Here is a 20,000-nt window from a genome sequence, read left to right as displayed (position 1 = left end):
CGGCAGGATGATTCAAAGCTGTCGACCTTGCCATTTGGTTAAGTGCCTCACGTTTCCTAGCAGGTTAAGTGCCTCACGTTTCCTCAGGTTTCCTTGTTTATAAGGAACCAATGCTAGGAAACTTTAAAACTAAAGCTTTATTGGATTATGGCAATCCTTATAAACAGGATGTTCCTTGTTTATAAGGATTGCCATAATCCAATAAAGCTTTAAATCAATAAGCTTGAGAATCATCAAATTCAAAATTATTCAGAAAATATACTTATGAAAAATTTAAATTAGCCTTATGACTTAAAGGGTAGCGTGAGTCTGACTCTCCAACCGAAATCCGTTCTGGTTCGCAAAGATTAATATTCGAGAATTCTGATATATTTCTTTACTATATTTTATGAAGTAGAGTTAAATTCTTTCATTCCGCCCAAAAATCGAATTAAGGCTAATGGTTTTTAAATTCGAAATGAATTAATTTTGAGCTTACTCTAAATTTTCAATAAATGTCTTGTAAATTTCAAGAGAACCAATTTCAAAAGCATAATATTACCTTATATATGTTAAATTAATACTGCTGGAAAATAATAAATCAGCTCGATTAAATTATGATTAATAATACATCATCAGAATATTTTAATATATAGAATAATTCGTATTATGAATGAGAATTTTATTACTTTACATTACAAATTTACTATTTGCGACTGCGAGCTTTGGCACCTTTGAAAATCGTTTAAAGTTAATGTTCTATTTTTTCAGTGGCAAAAGCTCTTTAATAGCTCATAATATAACATCGGAATGCCATAGAGAGAGTATTTTTGGAATTTTACTTTATGTAATGATTTTTGTTAAAGATTTTCAATTTAAGTTATTTCCAAAAGAAGGAGGCACTATTCATATAATTTAATTAGTAGGATGAAAACTATACGCGTAACTAATATGCCGAAGTCTTACAGAATTGTGATATGTGACATGAATAGGGGGCAATTTCCTTTAGAATGTCCTCCATGAATGCACGCCTTCTCTTAGACAGATTGCCTTTAGTGCTCTGACATATTCTGATAATTTATTTTAACTTACAAAGCTGTGAATAAAGCCGTACATTTTGCAAATACGTTCTAACACGTAAACCTTCATCCATAGAAATGACTAACAATTTTACGATAAAGCACAGATGATACTTAAAATGAACATAGGAAAAGGAGAAAAGTTAACATAGAGGATTTTCCCCTGCCACTTCAAAGGATGTTTACTTACTTTTAATCATCCCTTATAACTTCTTAAGACATATACAGTTCCTCTTAATTTGCATTTTAATTTCATATAAGTTAGAATTAGAGAAGCCCTTTTGACGGTGTTTCTGTAAGTTTCGTTAAAATCTACGAAGTGTGACTTATAAATGAGATACTTCTAGTTTTAACATAGACTTTTTTATGAGCAAAACGCAATATACATAGCGATTTGTCTGCAGAACATTACATAACAATAAATAATACATAACATCTGTACTACATCAAAACTACCGAAAATCTATTTTAAAAAAAGATAAAATATTAAAGCTTTGCAAGCGTTTGAGTCTCTGAAAAATCCAGGTATAACTTCAGCACATATTCTTATATATTAATCTTATAAAATACGCATTTTTGTCTGTTAAGACCCCCCATAGAGAATTCTGTATTATCCCTAAACTGAGTGCTGAAAAGATTTCACTAGGCAGAGTTGAGTGAAGGTTATGATTATTGGAATATAGAAAATTTTACAAAGGCTACCTGCTCAAGGGGAGGGGTTTCTTAGGGAAAAGTGGTTCATAGTCACACTACTTATGGGAAAGATTTGGTGAAGGAAAGAAGAACCAGTTGAATGACGTATGGTAAATAGGAGGAGATATGTGCTATATATTACGGTTGCATAAAATGTAATAAAGTGTATATTAAGTCAAATGTGGAGTGGTTTTATGAGTGTACTTAACATTCTTTTCTAAGCAGAATACATTGAATCAAATCTGGTCATTTTGTGGCTAAGCAAAATCAAGGTTACACAAGATCCAGTCAATATTTGTTTCAGATAGTTAAAGCATGCTCAGAAGTATTAATAGTTTCTTCACTATTTCAACATACGTAGCGTAACTGAGAAAGTTAACTCCAAACCACTAAAATAACAAAATCTCTTCATAACAGTTTTACCATGGTTCACACAGAAATACAGGAAACGAAAAAAAGTTATAAGGTATTTCCCCCGCTTTCTTAGCATGCCTTCGTAGTGGAGTGGTCAGCAAGCTTGGCGCGTAGAGACCCGTGGTTCGAGTCCCGGGAAAGGCGTTGCTCATTTTTCCTCTCTCCTGCTTTCGAAATAACCTAATGTCTCTACTAAGTAACTTCAAACTAATGTGGATTATCATCTATCACTGTCCAAAATAAAAGTTAAAACAATTTTGAAAAATAAAAATACGTAATAATTTTGAAGAAAGATGGAACCATCAAGCCATCGGCAAACATACATGTGTTCCCAAAAGTCTCAGTGAAAAGGCAAAAAATTTAATCATCTTCAAAATCAAGTCTTAACAAACTACTGAAAATTTCTTCAATATCTCGAACGTTTCCTTAGGCAAAGTCTGAGGTGTATCTGCGAAACTTCTACTGCGAATACTGATTTCTTGCATTATCTTGAAAGTTGAAATCATCTCCACAATTTCAACAGTATGAGAATGAAACAATATTAAATATGAGCCATACTGTGTTTAAGGAGTCCCAAACTTAAGGCTTATTGCAGTAGCAAACACTTATTTGTCTTTTAATCTACGAAGGTTTTTATCTTCACGCCTCTTGGTTATTGTTGTTTCCCAACTGATGGATGAGCCGACTCAATGTGTTATCTTCCATGTCGCTCTCTGATCATCAACAAGATAGTTTATATATCAAGATCTGTATAATTCTGTCCATATGTTCACAACCAAAATACTTAACGTTTTTCTAATACCAATAGTCCGTAGTTTGTAGCTTCAGTGTATTAGTAAATGCAAAGGCTAAGGCTTGGGCAACTACCGGCGAGATAACAATCCCCTCTACCGTGCCTTTAATTGTAAGCATGACCCTAGTATGTCGTTGTGGTGGAATAGTGTTATATTACGGGAGGAAAAAAAAAAAAAAAAAGATGCTTGTAAATAAAAATAAGAAAAAGAAAGAAAGCTCAAAAGTGTTTGTTAAGATTTTTTTAGGCTCTCGCTGAGCTCGCAGTCTACCAGTTTGCTGTTTCATCCATACCTGCTAACCCATTTTTTCTTGCTTTCAGCTTTATTTTTAAGTGTCATTTTCTTCGCACTTACGCTATATGTAATTCAAAAGCAAAATTACAAAAATTTTTAAGGTAGCATAGTAGTATATATTTAGAATTCCCGATGCAGTGTTAAGTGTTGGCATATATTTTTCTATTTTTTTCAGTCTTTTCTAGGTTATTATATCAATATTCATTTTTCTTAGTAAGATGGCTTGTTGAACTATTTTGTCTTTTTATTATTAACCCTTTGCGTATTAAATTAAAAAATTAAATACCATGTTCTTTGCACTTACGCCACATAAAAATTCAGCTCAAGAGATAAATTACAAAACATTTAAAAACTGCACATCTTTAGAATTTCCGATAGATAGTCTCGCGCACTGGCGATAAAAATGTCTTATGCTGTACACTGTTCGATTTCAGATCGTTGAATTTGTTAATCAAAAATTCATTAAAGTGTTACAAAATATGAAACATAAAATTCGGCATTCAAAAGTCCGGCTTCCAAGTACACATGTTCGTGTGGAGGACTACGTTATTCAAAATTTGATTTCCCTAGGTACCATCGTTTTTTCACAATGCGAGAACATAGATAAATACAGGCAGATTCTTCATTATTTAATTTTTTTAAATAATACAGAGAGATACTATTTGATGGCAATAGTTTGAAAAGTCGTACAGCCGTTTACAGTGGACGACGTGAAATCGCGTTTCGAGACTAATAGCCCATTCGGGCTAACACTCTTACGGTCTAAAATTTAATTTGTGTTCTTTGTGTGATTGGTTTTATGTCGCATTTGTAAAAGAATGTACTTACATAAATTTGTTATAATTTTGTTGTTATGAAGAAATAAAAATAACTTAATTTTAGATTTGACTAATTATATTTATTTTAAACTGGTTACAGAAGGGGGGAATAATCAAATTAATTCAGACAAAAAACGAGCGCATGATGTGGTTAAAGCTAACTACGAAATACTGATTGGCTAACCCAGAGAATTCCATGGTTTTCTTGCTTTGCGTAATAAGAGCCAGTTTCTCTTAAATGCCTATCACGAAAGCATCAGTGTCAGGTTGGCAGATAGATTTTCGACTCCTTTTACAGATTGTATTATCTCCAATACAGAACTGAAAGAAAAAATAATAAAATTTAAATTTCAAGGAAGTTTTGCAAAAGCGAAAGAAATAAACTGTTCGCTAAAATTTTATAAAAAATTTCTCTTCATTAAAAATATTAAGAACAGAATTTTCTTCATTAATTAGTAAAAAGGCTTGCAGTTATTAATTACAGCTCCACTTCTCTATCTGTAATGAGAACGTTTCTAAGATTTTTTTTTTTTTTTTTTTTTTCTGAAAAATGACCTGAATGGGAGCAGGTGAAATTTATATTTAGGCATATTCTGATGGCTGTTGAAGTGATATTCTTCTTTCATCACTTTACATAGCATTATTTTTAAAACACTTTTCTTTGGTATTTAAAAACATGGAAATGGAAGGACGAATACTTTGTTTTCAAGAAAAAATCTGATGTGTACACCACATGACTTCCTTGTACGGAATATTAAATTATACGCATTTTTTCTTGCATTTCACTTAAACTTATTGGATTGAATTAAATCTACTTCGCGGACAGCGCATTAAACACAGTAGAATAAATGCATTCTTTAAAATTCACTCTATTTGTTTACCATAGCGACACTCTGGCGCTAGATTCATTTAACAGTATTATATTTCGTTCATAATATAATTCAGAATGCACAAAATTTATATCATTTAAAGAATTGTCTAATCGTTGCCACATGTTCTATTCAAATACTATAATAAATCTAGAACGATGTATAAAAGAAATTAAGCAAACAAAACCAAACAGAAACGGTTTTTCACAGACGATTGAGTATTTCTCGTCCAATTAATTCAGTTCTCACTTCGCGACAAGGCAAAAATACATAAAAACTCAAAATATATGTATTAAAAATTACGAAGTAAATCTTAAACAGTTATTTCCCCGAAAAAATTCCAGAAAGCATTAAGCATGATTTAATTCGCAATAATAAATGAATGCGTTACTTTTGTTGTTGCGAAGCTAAGTTTCTCTAGATTGGCAACAAATCCATTATTCTGCTGTTTCAAATGTAAACAAGCAATGGCTGCCATCAAAAAAAAATATTAGGCTTAGGGGCACTTAAACAACTTTAAAATTGTTGATAATTCTAAAAATATTGCATACAGATTTACTAAAGACATAAAAACCTTAACCGGAAGATAAGAACAACATAATTCAATCATTTTTAAAGCAAAAAATATACAATTTACAAGCATATAAGAGTAAACAAACTGAGATCATTGACCGGGTAACAGAGTGGATATATATATAAATATATTTATATACGTTTGGTGCGGCCGATCGCAACCAAAATACGAGGTGCACATCTACATGTTATACATGTCTTACATATAAAATTTCAACGTTCTGAGGCTACTCGTTTTTGAGTTATGCGAGATACGTACGTACGTACATACGTTCGTGCAGACGCCACGAAATGTTCTCTTCAGAGTTCATTTTAAAGCAGTTTTATAATTTTTTTGGAGGAAAAGAGTCTTTTATTCAGCCCTTACGTACAGATATTACGCAAAATCATCGTTAAATTGCATTCGATAGCGGTCAAAATGGATATTTTCGTTAAAATATGCTGCTTGAAATTTTTCGCGATTACAATACTTCCTTTTTCCTTCGTACAAAGAAGTAAAAAATTATATCGAAGAGTGTTTATCTTGCGTGTTTCAAAGTACACGAATATTTCCTGCTTGAAAGAGACAAGAAAGACAGATATTTTTATCGAACCCAACGGATTTTAATGGAATGGCTCTAATCCCTTTACATACACCTCCCCCCCCCCCGAAAAAAAAAAAAAAAAAAAAAAACCAGCCGATTCCGGAATGAGCCACCATTTTTAATAATCCTTTTCCCTGGCCTACAGAGATTAATTTTTTATATATTGTATCCATTTCGTTAACTATTCAACTAGCGAGAAACAGAAATCAAATTGACAGAGTCTGCCATTTCCTGCTTCACGTTAAGTAATAAATGTAAAATCCCCATAGTAGACTAAATTATGTATATTTCTCAGCCCTTAGTAAAAGGATACAGTACTTATTTAATTCTGTTCATTGATTTAACTAGAGAGAAATAGTATAAGGGAATCTTTTCAGGGTTTTACAAAAGAATAAATGAAAGATAGGTTGAAGGACGAATTCGTATGCCAAATTACTTCTGGTGTTAGAGAATCAAAGCTCTTATCTCGATTATTAGGCTGTGAGAATTGGAGCATGGCGACCTCCGCTCCAAATTGGAGGCGACGACTAATGCAACTCCAATCTCAATTGAAGTTGTCGTTTAGATAAAGGAGATTTTTTGTCTTATCTAAACGACATTAGTTGCAAGCATTTGGCACTCTTTACCGAGGCATTTTTACAGGAGAGAATCAACAGAAACAAAGTTGATTTAGAAGACCACCTATTGCTAAATAAATTTCGACATCAACGTGCTCTTTATCAAGTTCAGTAAATTTGATCTGATTTGATTCAAGGGCAAAGCCTCTGACAAATCTCAACAAATCAATGTTTAATTATAAGGATGTATTACGACCAGCCCGTGCAACAACAAACGAAGGCCAGCCATATTCACTATACATACTAAACGAGGTTATAGATCTGCTGGTCAGCACCCAAGCGTAGCAATTACCTGCCGATGTCGTGCTGTACACACGCAGAACCTGCTTCAACAAGATGACACCATAACAGTTCATCTCCATGCCAAAGATGCATCCCCACTACTAGAAGCGTCTTTGAGAGTACGGAGATCTTGTATATCACCAATAGCTGCTCCACCTCATGATGGAAACCAAATGCAGGCTGGTGATGGTTGCATCCGCGGCTTCCCCCTCTGGAAAACGTTGCCGTCTTCCACCACTTCCAGGTGGGTTCTCAAAGAGGGCCTTATACATATTACAGAAAATTTTAAAGGCATATAAATTAGCCCAAATTTAATAAACCTGATAATATGAAAAACTCAAGAAAACTAGAATGCTGGAAACCAGTAACTAAGAAAGGAAAAATAATACATAAAATTGATCTAAAGGGATAACCCCTTTACCGTAACTTTAAACACATATACACAAATCAATATATGATGTGAATTAAAATCAGTGTTAGTCTAAATCGATAAAACAATATTTTCCGTTCATACCTTAATTCCTACCATGTCTCTATTATTATCATTTTCATCCTTTCTCACAAAAAAAGCAATAGACTTCTTCAAAGATTATTATATTTCATAAGAAGCAGCACGTAGAAGTAAGTATGAGTAAATATTTAATATTTATCAGTAAATATAAAAGGAAGTATCAGTCACCGCAATTTAGTAAATTCTTCTAAAGCAAAATGAAGCAAATCGAGCACTATTTTTTTTTTTTTTTTAATACCACTCGTCAGGTTTGTTATAGTGGGCTATCTGATATAGCACTGTTGAGTAATACATTTCTTCACAGTTTCTGCATCCGTTAACTTAAAATTTTCTGTGGCTTACGCAATTTGTATTATGAAACAAACCTTAAAATTATTTTCAGCTCTCAAAAACGTTTGCATGAAAATTAATTTCCAAGTGCTGCCGTTTATGGAAAGTGATTTTTAGAGAATCAGTTTAATTTTGTCCACCTGAGGACTACCTGCTTAAGAGAAGGTGTTAAATAAAGTATATGATTTTATATACTCTAAGCTTGTCAACAGATGCCAGTAGTATTTCATTACATGTTCGCATTATGACGTCATGTTTTATTATATGTCAGTTGGCTGGCTTTGAATGTTCATGAATAAACTTTGTGCTAAAAGAATTCTCTGTTCATTTATAGCCCCGTCTGATTTTAGGTTAACTAGATATTTTCTTCAGAACGGCACTTTCATGGAAGATTTTTTAAGGGAAAATGACCCGTATTAACGTTGCACATAGGAGAACGCATGAAAACTCACATGCAGCCAGTCCGTTCGAACCCGAGTTCAAAAAACTACCAGAATCGGGCTAGGTATTTTGCCACTCGGTGTAGCTCCTAAATTCTACCTCCAGTGATTTCCTAAATTAAAAACATTTTGCCGTCCCTAAATTCCGCCGCCATAAATGTTGTATTGGCCCTGATACCATCCTTGCGAGCTATCAGTGTTCAGCTGTTTTATTACCACTTGGTACTGGTGGGCCTATATTTTTGGAACAGTTCATGTTTACTACAGAAGATAGTAGTTCTAATTCAGTGATGCAGATGCTGAGAAAGCGTAATAAAATTGCTTTTATCCAAGCTAATGAGAATGGAAGTATTTCGGATCACCTTTTTTAAAAAGGTTTGTAGGAATTGTAATCGAAAATTGATAAATACAGATATTACTACCAAACGTATACATTAGAATGCATGTAAGGTTGATCCAGTACGTAAAATAATAAGTGATTCCCTTCCCTTTGCACATTTCCAAAAGCTACAATTGTTGGAATATGAGATCGCCGGAAATCTTAGAATTCGATTGAAATACGTTGAAATAATTTGTTTTCGTTGCAAAATATATATAGTTGTATTCCGGTTGAGCGAATTGCGGTTAGTTGATTACGCCAGCATATATAACTGTTGTCGGTTACAGGCCCGTGTGAAAACTTTTTAATGATAAACTGGTTTATATTAATGTTAAAAATGGGAAAATTCAAAGAAAATCTTATACATCTAGCCTGTTCATCTGAATTGAATCCTATCGAACTGCCAAAATTCAGTAATCTTATTAGTTTGGCCACTGGAGGGACAAATTTCGGTTTGTCGGAGTTCTATCGTACTTTTGTAATTTTCTTCTTTTGACATTATTTTATTAGAATTGGTTCAAAAATTAGTTAATCTTTCTTTTAGCATACGCAGGAAAACGTTCTTCTCTAATTTAAAGCTACACGTGATGTCTGAAGTAATAATTTTATTATAAAAATAGCAAATAGGCTTTGTTGACATTTGAGTTTTTTTTTTTTTTTTTTTTTTTTTTTTTTTTTTTTTTTTTTTTTTTTCAAATTTGGGAAACCTTAGAATGCAAATCAGTTGATTCTTTGCTTCGTTAAGCCTGGATTTCTGTGAAAGTACTCTTTTCGCTCAGTGTTAAAGTACTAATATGGACAACTAATTCGATCTTCCTTAAATCCGCGGCCTATCGAGTGTGAGGCGTAATTAGATTTTTCGCATTCATCAAACAAATTTCTATCTGTTGTTCTTAGCGCAACTTGAATATTTGTATAAAAGAAACTGATACAACATATTGAAACTTTATGACCAGCTGCAATATCAGGCGTTCGCTATGTAAGAGTGTAAAAATGCAATATTTGACGGATGCATGTTCGTTATGTAATATCATTTTATTAAAAGCATTGAAATATAAGCTAATTTATTCTCATCCTTCAAGGTTTTTAATTTTAACTTATTATGAAATACAGACTACCCATTTCTTTTCTCAGAGAATTTTAATTTGAAATGTCGTAAGCTGAAATTAGGAATGCAACTGCGTAAGGTAAGAAAACTTATGGGTGCACATTAAAATTAACATTAACAAAACATTAAAATTGGGTCTATAGGATTTCGAATTCCCATTTTTTCAGATGCGAACCAAGCACTGTACCCCTGAGCTATAATTCGCCTGACAACTTATGCTGTGTGAAGAAGTGTAGCTGTTATTGATCTACGTGTACTAGATATGTTCGGATTTGAATTATTTGGCTACGGCAGAGCACATGAAGGCTATCTGCCTAAGGGGATGGACGTCTTCGTGGAGGAATGTTTTAAAAGAGAGTAGCTTGTATCCAGATTACACATGGAGAAAACCACGTAAACTGCCTATAATTATCACGTTCGGCGGGATTCGAACCCGGATCTAACTATTAGTGTGCAGCGGTTTTACCGCTTGTCCGCTGGTGGGTAAGATATGTTTGGAAAAGGAATAAAATTTATTTTAAAAAAATAAATTAGCAGTAGTTCGACCCAATTTTGAATTCTTTGACTCTTCGCTCCAATAAAATTCATGGACCTGCTCTGGCTCCAAGTTTTCAGGAGGATTGGAAACAACATTCAATGCTATTCAGATTTGATATTCTTTATGCAAGTTGAGAATATATATTTTAATTTGATTTTGCATTGCTTTTTGGGAAATATATATTATCAGTTTTGGGCTTCATTTTGCTTAATTTTGCCAAAGATCTGCTTCCGCATTGTTACTCAGAGGCTACCTCAATTGCGCAAAAACTCAAAATTGGTAGATATATGGCTTGGTAAAGTCGACTTAACGGAATTTGGACTTTTATGATGTTCTGAGGCATTCACCTTTGCCAACTCTCTCCATAATAATAATAAATTTATCTAAATATTAACAACAGTAATTGTAATATCCCTTACAGACTTGGAACTCCCGTAATGTACTCATACGTTAAGTCGGCAGGGAATGCTGTCACCAATTTGCAAGTCAGCGAACCTTTAGACGATAAGTCTAAAATAGAGATGCTAGCACCATTATGTAAGTATTTGCTTATTATATTAGCCAAAGCAGCAAATTAATCCTAGTTATTAATGTCCCGATACAAAGATGCTGGTACCTTTGGTGTAGAAACACCGCTGTAAATGCTCCTTGTATTCCTGGGTGATTTGCACAAGGTTGCCGGCACTATTAGTAATGAAAGACGGAGTCCGTTATTACCTTCTTAACCTTTTCACTTTACCTGTGCTGCCACCTATTTTTGTCTTTCAGAACTAATTTAGTTACTATAGCCTCTTTCAAACTGTTGTAGAAATTTTCGTTCGACTTCAGTTGCTATTATCATTGAATATACGACCCTTGCTTCTATCATTGTTTAGGAATTTGTATCCGATAATATTAACATGCTTTAAATTTCAGGCATATCATAAAGTTTAGAATAAAGTTTTAAAAATGCATCATGCCTGGCAGTTCTTTCCATTTTTTCTAATTCCTTTGACATTTTGATTTCTGCGCTTTTCCCGCTTTTATTAATTACTATTAGTTTATCAACTATGGCTGTTTACAGTGTTGTCTCATTATAAAGTTAAAAGTGAAACCAGAGTTACATCTGCTTTAAGCCTTTCCCCCAGCGAATTAAAAATAATGTAATATTTGAACTGTATAAGAAATTTAATATACATAAATATTAATAGTGAACATTTCATCTTAATGCATTTCTCTCAAGAAATCTTATTAACCCTAAACAAAATAGAACATATGCAGTTAATTAATGTGTCCGATTGCTCGTATACGCAATTTGAAATTGTTGTATATAAATTATATAATACTCATGTAAGATAATCATTTGGGTTTCATAAAACTATATTTTTCCAAAAAAATTTCAATTTATCAGAGATCTGTTTACCCACTGTTACCCAGAGGCTACATGAATTGCTCAAAAACTCAAAATTGTTTGACATGCGGCTTGATAAGGTAGACTTATCAACCCTCATGTCACTTGGACTTTCATAGCTTTTTTATAGCTAGCTATACAGATTCAAGACGGAATTTTTGAGATTCCCAAAATCAGTAGTTTTCATTTTCAGCAGTTTCGAAAATCTCCGGAAAAATCTTCATTTGTTGATAAATAAAGGATTTGTTTGCGGTTTAAGGTAACTGTTACCTCATATCCGCAACCGTGACATAATGAGGAACTTTTAAAGTAGGGAACTTAGTGCGCTGTGTAAGGCAGGGAAGTAACCTTATTAAATGTCCCTTAAAAGACTTGTCTAGCTTTTTAAAAAATACGGAAAGAAGGGGAAACTGTTAAGAAAAGATAAGGTGGGAGAGACATATTATGAAACTGGAATAAATAAATAAAATAAAAGTAAGAAATAAAGTTTTAAAAATGCATCATGCCTGGCAGTTCTTTCCATTTTTTCTAATTCCTTTGACATTTTGATTTCTGCGCTTTTCCCGCTTTTATTAATTACTATTAGTTTATCAACTATGGCTGTTTACAGTGTTGTCTCATTATAAAGTTAAAAGTGAAACCAGAGTTACACCTGCTTTAAGCCTTTCCCCCAGCGAATTAAAAATAATGTAATATTTGAACTGTATAAGAAATTTAATATACATAAATATTAATAGTGAACATTTCATCTTAATGCATTTCTCTCAAGAAATCTTATTAACCATAAACAAAATAGAACATATGCAGTTAGTTAATGTGTCCGATTGCTCGTATACGCAATTTGTACTTATGTACTCTTATGTACTTCTATATGAATCCATGAAACTGGAGTGGATCCTTATGTAGATCTGTGTGTATCCCAAGCTCTGTATAATATGTGATGATTATAGAGGTTTATTTTTTGGATAGGTTAATCTATTTCGACGTTAAATATTATTATAACTACTAGTAAGCCATCGATTCTCGAACAAATGGGGAATATTGCTTTATACTAAAATGGCCAGTCAACATACCTATGTCCTGTCCAACGATCAACCCTTGTTCTCAAACTGCTAATAATCTGTCTCGAATAATTTTTCTGGTGTGTTAATACTGACGTGTTAACTTACCGAGTGTATTGAGAAAAGTAAAATTTTTTTTTCACGGCCTAATGACTTCTCCGAGATTGATTTTAATGGCTCTCATTTTCGAAAACATTATATGTAAATGTAAACATTGATCAGCTGAATGCGTCTGTGCCACACACATCTTTTTTCTTCGCATTTTTATCCTCTTTAAATGTTATTAAGCAAGATGCTGATATCATTACTAAAGCTGAAAATAGTAACTACATTAACAATTAATAATAACTAAAGTAGGCAGCTAAAGCTCATTCATTTCATAATATCTTAAAACTAATATCAAAACATTTCACAGAACGCAAATCATAAAATTAGATCATAATATTAAGGTTTATAACTTCGTATTGTTTGTATTATTAGAATTTTAAATACATAAAAAAAATCTTACATGTTTTCCAAATGAAAGTTTTAAAACTTAGGATTCCGTTCTAAATTGCTTTGCAAATCATCCACATCTTCAAAACAAAGAATTATTAAAGAAAATAATTTAATGTTTTCCAGTGTTTTCAGATACTGTATTAGTGTTTTTTTTTTTTTTTTTTTTTTTTTTTTGTTAGAAATTCATATAAATTTTGTAAGTAAACATGCAGAAAGGGGGAGAAAATTTTCATTACAACTTCAAACAATAAAAACCATTTTCGAAGGTATCCATCCGGAGCTGATACTTTCCTCATTTTACATCCAGAATATAAATAAGACAGCGAATATAAAAATAAAATAAAATAAAATAAAAGGGTAGCCACACCTAATACACCGTAAAGTGAACATTGATCAGCTGACTGGGTCCAAGACACACACATTTTTTTTTCTTCGTCTTTTCTAATATAAAATCTTTCTGAGTGTTTTCTTAAGTAGTAATTATCATACCTCACAGGTTAATATTGAGCTGATATGCAAAAAGCTGTTTTTACTCCTTTACTGTTTCAATTTTTATTAATTTAAAAGTGGATGTTAGCATGACATTTTACTTTTTGCAATTTTGTATTCTTTTGAAAGTTTCTATCAGCACGAAAATTTGCATTAGCTTTACTGACATATCCAAATGTGTATGTATCATAGCCGAAGTGAATAATTTAAAGTTCTTATTTGTTTATTTGTGAATGATTAATTAAAATATTTCTCGATTTTGCCCTTCCCCGCGTAACCATAAATACATTTATTAGAGGCCTCCCTAAAAAAACTAGAACAAATCTGCAGATTTTCTTTTCATTTCACCCCCCCCTTTTTTAATTTTTTTTTTAAAATTCTTTTGTATTTAAGAAAATTCCTTTGATCACTTTGGAACCCCACCAGTGGTTGAAGGGTTAAAATAACGCGGAATACTGAGAGTTTGACTTAGGTTTGGTATCAGGCGAACGAGTTACCGGTATAATTGGTTTCATGGTTTTGTGCATGTGTAATTTTTTTTGTGGATATGAATAGATTTATATTAGTCTTTTACGAAGGTATCCTTCCCTCAGGCAGACAGCCGTTGCGAGCTTTGCCGTATTCGAATGACATGACCATTAATCATATTCATTCATTTTGCAGCTTTTACTTTCGTTTCTCATGTTATCACACCTTTTTAAAAGCGCATATCATGCATCCTATTTGTTAACCAGAAGCCTTATCCAGAGGGCACCGTGTTAAGGAGAGATAATAAGCTATCTCCCAGCTGCAGCAAACTAAGAATAAAAAATCTTATGCGATTTACTTATGCGATTTTTTGAAAAAAATTAGCATGTTTTTTTAACTTAGAATAAAAAAGATAAATATAAAATTCAGCTGGAAAAATAAGAGATTAATCAAATATGAATTTTTCAGATTTATTTCATTATTCTCTGTAGACTAAAAATAAACACGGCTTTTTCCTAACAAAGTACTGCAATACTTTTTTATCACATATCCTTTGAACTTGTATTATTTCTGGAATATTCCAGCTTTAGAGACCGTGCTGCCAACTTTCTTATTTTCTCAGCGGCGAAAACGTTTTCTTAAGCTTGAAAGTAGAAATTTCCCTATGAATATATCTCTTTGTTCTCTGGCTGCCGAAGATGAGATCTGTCATTTGCTGTGATTATAGGGATCTGTGGGTTTCTTCTCATTCTGGCGAGGGTCCAACAGCAGAATACAGAAGCGTAAAAGCTAGCTATCCCAGTGGTCTGACACTCAAATAGTACGCAGGCCAAATGCATGATCTGAAATAGCTGTAATTTAAAAAAAATTAAATAAAAAGAAAGAAAAAGGATTTTTTATGTTTACAAAACAAATTTATGAACTAAATTTAAAAATTTTCTATTACACAGCTTTCAAAGCATACATATAACAATACTGCAAAGAAAAAATCCAAAATTTATGCTTTTTTTCTGCCTGAAATCTAAAAGTTTGTATCTGCAAGAAATTTTTATTGGTCACAACTTGTAGTTCAAACGTATTGACAGCTGAATAATAAAATTTTAAAACTGACATTTATTCAAATAATTGTAATACGTTGAAGTAACCTCTAACTTACTTAAAAGAAATACTCGGAAACTTTCACAGAAGGACAAAAATTGAGAATAAATAATGGAACGCATCCTCTTTCTTTTATCTGTTAGACCTTTTTATGCCGCATACGAAAAGGAATAATATTTGAATGTAAATAATAATAAACTTCGTTTCTTCTTACTACTTTTTTCAGTTACAATATCTTCTGGCGTTTCGATTTTCATAAAGTTTGTTATCTTAGAGCAAATTACTAGGAAGTATTGTAGCGTTCTACGGGTTCGTGGATTTGGAATAATTGAAGACGACACTTGATGAAGAATCAGAACATAATTTAACACTATTACAAAGGACAGTTCCAAAGACGCGTTAACACGCGTCGAAAAACTACGACAAACACATTGAAATCAGCAACACAGCCTTCAAGCTATAAAGGTGAAGACAGCTTCAAGGCAAAGCACTAAAATACAGACAGCTCCAGACTCGATTGATCACTCTCAAGCTAATCTCTGAACTCAAGACACTACTACTACCCAGAACAGGTAGGGTATGTATAGCTTTAGCCTACCTTCGAGAATATTCTTGAGAAAGCCGCTAAAACTATGTTCTAGTATATTCTCACCAGCCCGTCTATGCCGTATAAAAAGATGAGCGATTTCGTGCCATATCTGGCAATCCTGTCTTTCCCTGTCACTTTTTGGCAACCCTAACCCCACTTTGTGAGGAAGGTATCTCACCGCAGCTGGGAGTTTCGCAATACTGCTTCCTATCAAGGACTGCACGTCCCAGGCAGTACAATCCTTGGTCAGAAGCCAAATATAGTACAAACAGACAAAACAATCAAAAAGGTAAAAACAAACAAATAAACTAAACAAAGATAAAAGAAACAAATATTTACATTATTTTACAAGTAACTACATACAAGTTATATACATGAATCATATAGGAAAATTACTCTATAAGAATTATGAGTACGCCTAGATAAGGACCACTAGATACTATAGCCATGGTATGGGCTAATCTATCAAAATGGACGGCCTTAGGTTTGGAACTGGGGAACTTACGGATCCGTACCACGACGTCATTCAGTCTGTTGAGAGGGAACCTCTCAATGCGACTGCAGTTTGGGAGAAATACCATTAAGACGACTCGGATTCCATAGCCACACCTTGTCGTCTTCTTGAAACTGATGTTAGGTGGCTCTTGCCGCGTAGCTCTTCTTCATCCTGTCCGTCGAGATACTGATCCGCTCCCGGGCAAACCTGTGTACCATTTCCAAGCGGTCCTGGAGGTTTTGCACGCCCTCCTCAGGCGAGGAATATACATTCGGAGGTCTCTCGAAGCTAAGAGTCTGCCGGATGTAACGGAGTCGTCTGCTTTTTCTTGATTTCCAATAGTCGCAGAGACCCTTGAACACAGCCGAAGGAAAGTTCCTGCCTTGGTCGCAATAAATCTGGAGGGAAGTCCCAAAATAAAAACCCAGTTCTATAACAGAACTTCAGCTGTCGTGACCTGTCAGCTCTTGGTCTGGAATTGCATCCGTTTCTGGCCACTTCATAAAATATCCATAACAACGAGGATGTATTTGTTGCCATCTATGTTCCTCGGTAAAGGTCCAAGTATGGTAAGGGCAGTTCGTTCGAAAGGCGTTTCTACATTGTATCGCTGCAGCCTTCTCTGCTACGTCCGTTTGATCCTTTATTGACTTCGCAAGCATTGCAAGATCGGCACCACTTCTCAATATTGATTTTTACCGAAGTCTAGAGGAAGAGCTCTCGAACCTTGTTGAGTGTCCTCATTTACCCGAAATGCCCTCCTGTTGGGCTGCTGTGTATGTACTTCAGCACATCAGGTATTCGATTTCGAGGAAGGAACACCTTCCATCTCTTATTAGTTCCATCGTCGCTTTCCCATAGTCGATATATGACTCCATTTCGGAAGTGGAAGGAGTCTCAGAGAGCCCAGTATCTTTTAGTTGTAGAACTGAAGATGAAAATGTCCTGCCACTTGGGTTTTGTCCTGTATGTTTCCTTCAGCTGTATTACTGGCTTAATGTTAAGATCCGCCAATTGATCTTTTCAAATTTTCACATCACTCCACGGGTTTGGATCCGCTGATTTGCCGGATACTAGAATTCGCCAACCCGTACTTAGCCTCGGCTATCTAACAAAGGGAAGTATGATCGATCCGCAACAAGAATTTTCTGCCATAGAGATAATGATGGAAAAGTTGGAGGAAAGTGGAGCCAAAATAGAAGATGTGAAAATGACAGAAGTGACATCTGAAGAACAAAAAGATGAAGAAATGAAAGATGGGAAAGAAGCTTTTGATTCTCTAGTGCCTGAAATGGAAATGAAAGAAAGTGATATACTGTTTGTAAAGATGAAGACATAAAAGAAATTGCTAGTAAAGCATCTGAGCAAGGTGAAGAAATAATTCATGGAAATAAAGTTCCTGATTCTTCTCAAGTGCCTAAAGTAGAGACAGACGAAAGTGAAAATGTGACTGCTAAGTTGGTAGAAATTGACAGTGAAATTACGAAGTCGCAGTTCGGTATGTCCGCATAAAAATGCGTCGGGAGCCCCCAGTTTGATATTACATTGAGCAAGCCTACTTATGGCATATACACTGTGTCCCAAAACATATTTTAAAATCTTCATGCATTCTTTATTTTCGCAACAGTTGGCCGTAGACATATATTTCCTATAACAAAAATGTTTCATATGGCACATGTATTCATGCTTTGTTATTTTAAATTTAAAAAATCAATTTCATAAAAATTAGGAAGTCGTAACATTTTGCATAGCTTCCTCGGTCCCTGTAATTATATGCACGAAACGCTTGTATATGAAATAAAATGTGCTACCTCCACACGACAAATACTGAGATATTTTATTATAAAGCTTGAAGTCGTATTCTGGAGCAGCACACAATCTGAAATTTCTTACTGTGTTTTATTTTTTACGAAAAGTTAAAGTTCGTAACGTTAATAAAATTTATTTTTAAAATTTAAAAATGCTAAAACATAACTATTTCTATCATTTAAAACATTTTAAGTGAAAATATAAGGTCAGCGGTTGCGAAAATAAAGCCTGGGAAGTACTTTTGTAGATGGGACGTATACAAGTCTCTATAGAAAGCAATATCATTGAGATTAAAAAGTACAATTTCTGTTTAGAAGATGAATTTCACAGAAAGCTTCTTAAAGTCGATCTTTAACCATGTAAAACAATGAGGGCCTTCGGGCCGCAATTTCTTTTCTGCAGCGCGCAGGAAATTTTTTCACTGTGCACTTTTTGGTATGTGGGTATTTTCGTACTTTCTTTTACACAGTAAACGTCCAATAATCTGGACGATATAAATATATTTGCTATTAGTTTATATATATTTGAATATAAAACTATATTTGATATAAAAATTAACTGACAAGGCTATGAACGTGTCATTCAAATTTAATCTGAAGCGTGCTAAATCAATGTGAAACTAGCATCAATATGGCTAAATGGTATGCAGCAAAATTCTGTTATAATGAGCAAAAATAATATTGATACTTCTAATGATTAACACTCTAAACTGCTAAACTCAATCCAAAATGCTTCTTCGAAAGTTCTCTAGTCAGACTTTCTGAAACTGAAATTTGCTGACAGTTGTTGAACCCCCCTCCGCTGGTGTAAAAAAAAAAAAAAAAAAAAAAAAAAAAAAAAGTAGTGACGGTATCAAACGGTAATGGTATAAAATGCTATAAAACGATCTAAAATTTGGGCTTCAGACTCAGATATTTCATTTGAAAAAAACCACTGCCTACCACTGAACTATCTGTATATCTAGTAGGCCAGTGATGGAACACCTACAACACACGTGACATAAGTGAAACGCGAACCCATTGAACCCATTTTGAATGGCACGCATCACGAATTTCCAGAGCCGTTGACGGAGACAAAAAATTGCATAACACAAAAATATTTTTCTCTTGCAACGGCCTCGTCATTGTCAACGTGTTAAATAACTTTTAACTTTTTAAAGCATGCTTACCTCGGGTGCATTCGACTGACTGCATTCTTGGCAGACGGATGACACGGCAGACGGTGATTCTGTATGTGACATGATACCAGAGTTAGAAAGTACTAGAATAGTCTTTCTGTTTTAAACTGTTATAACCAAATACAAACGTAACTGAGCACTGTTGGAGTTAATATTATCATTTGTATCTATTCTTTATGATCTCTGTTTTATCGTTCTAAATTAACTGCAGAATTTTCCGTTTATTGTTAAATTACTTTATAGCTGCTTTAATCACGATGAGATTCGAAGATTCAGTTTGTAAACATAGACAATAAGCAACCTCAGATTAGCAGAGATTTGAGGCTTCTCAGACACCAGTCCTGTTTCTTCAAATGGAAATTTTCTCCCCTTCTTTAGGACTGCTGTCTGATATTCAAAATCTTCTATATACACGTATATATCTCTTTTTATACTTTTCATTTTTATTTCACTCGAGCAAAGTAATCCGGATATATTTTGTTTTTCATTTTTTCGTACTGTGTCTTCATTTTATCTGAAGCAATACTTTGAATATTTTCCCCCTGGACTGGTTTTTCTGACCCTGAAGTATCGGCGAACATTGCAACGACCTTGACGGTAGCTTTATGCATTCCTTTTTATTT

At 33.7% G+C, this 20,000-nt stretch overlaps 1 protein-coding gene and 1 long non-coding RNA gene across 7 annotated transcripts in view; one reads left to right on the top strand and one right to left on the bottom strand.

Annotated features, from left to right (window-relative positions):
* LOC118183057 (calpain-B-like) overlaps positions 1-20,000 on the top strand; it is a 207,537-nt gene that overhangs the window by 50,889 nt on the left and 136,648 nt on the right. The gene's annotated exons all lie outside the window — the stretch shown is intronic.
* Positions 14,673-19,756, bottom strand: LOC118183058 (uncharacterized). Its single transcript, XR_004757165.2, has 2 exons — positions 19,369-19,756; positions 14,673-15,059 (listed from the first exon to the last, which is right to left on the bottom strand). It is a non-coding gene; the product is annotated as an uncharacterized LOC118183058 (long non-coding RNA).

Source organism: Stegodyphus dumicola, chromosome 12 (assembly GCF_044657685.1).
Source record: "Stegodyphus dumicola isolate Sdum_Otavi_A_Nest chromosome 12, ASM4465768v1".
NCBI classification, from domain to species: domain Eukaryota; kingdom Metazoa; phylum Arthropoda; class Arachnida; order Araneae; family Eresidae; genus Stegodyphus; species Stegodyphus dumicola.
This window is presented reverse-complemented; position numbering and strand designations above follow the sequence as displayed.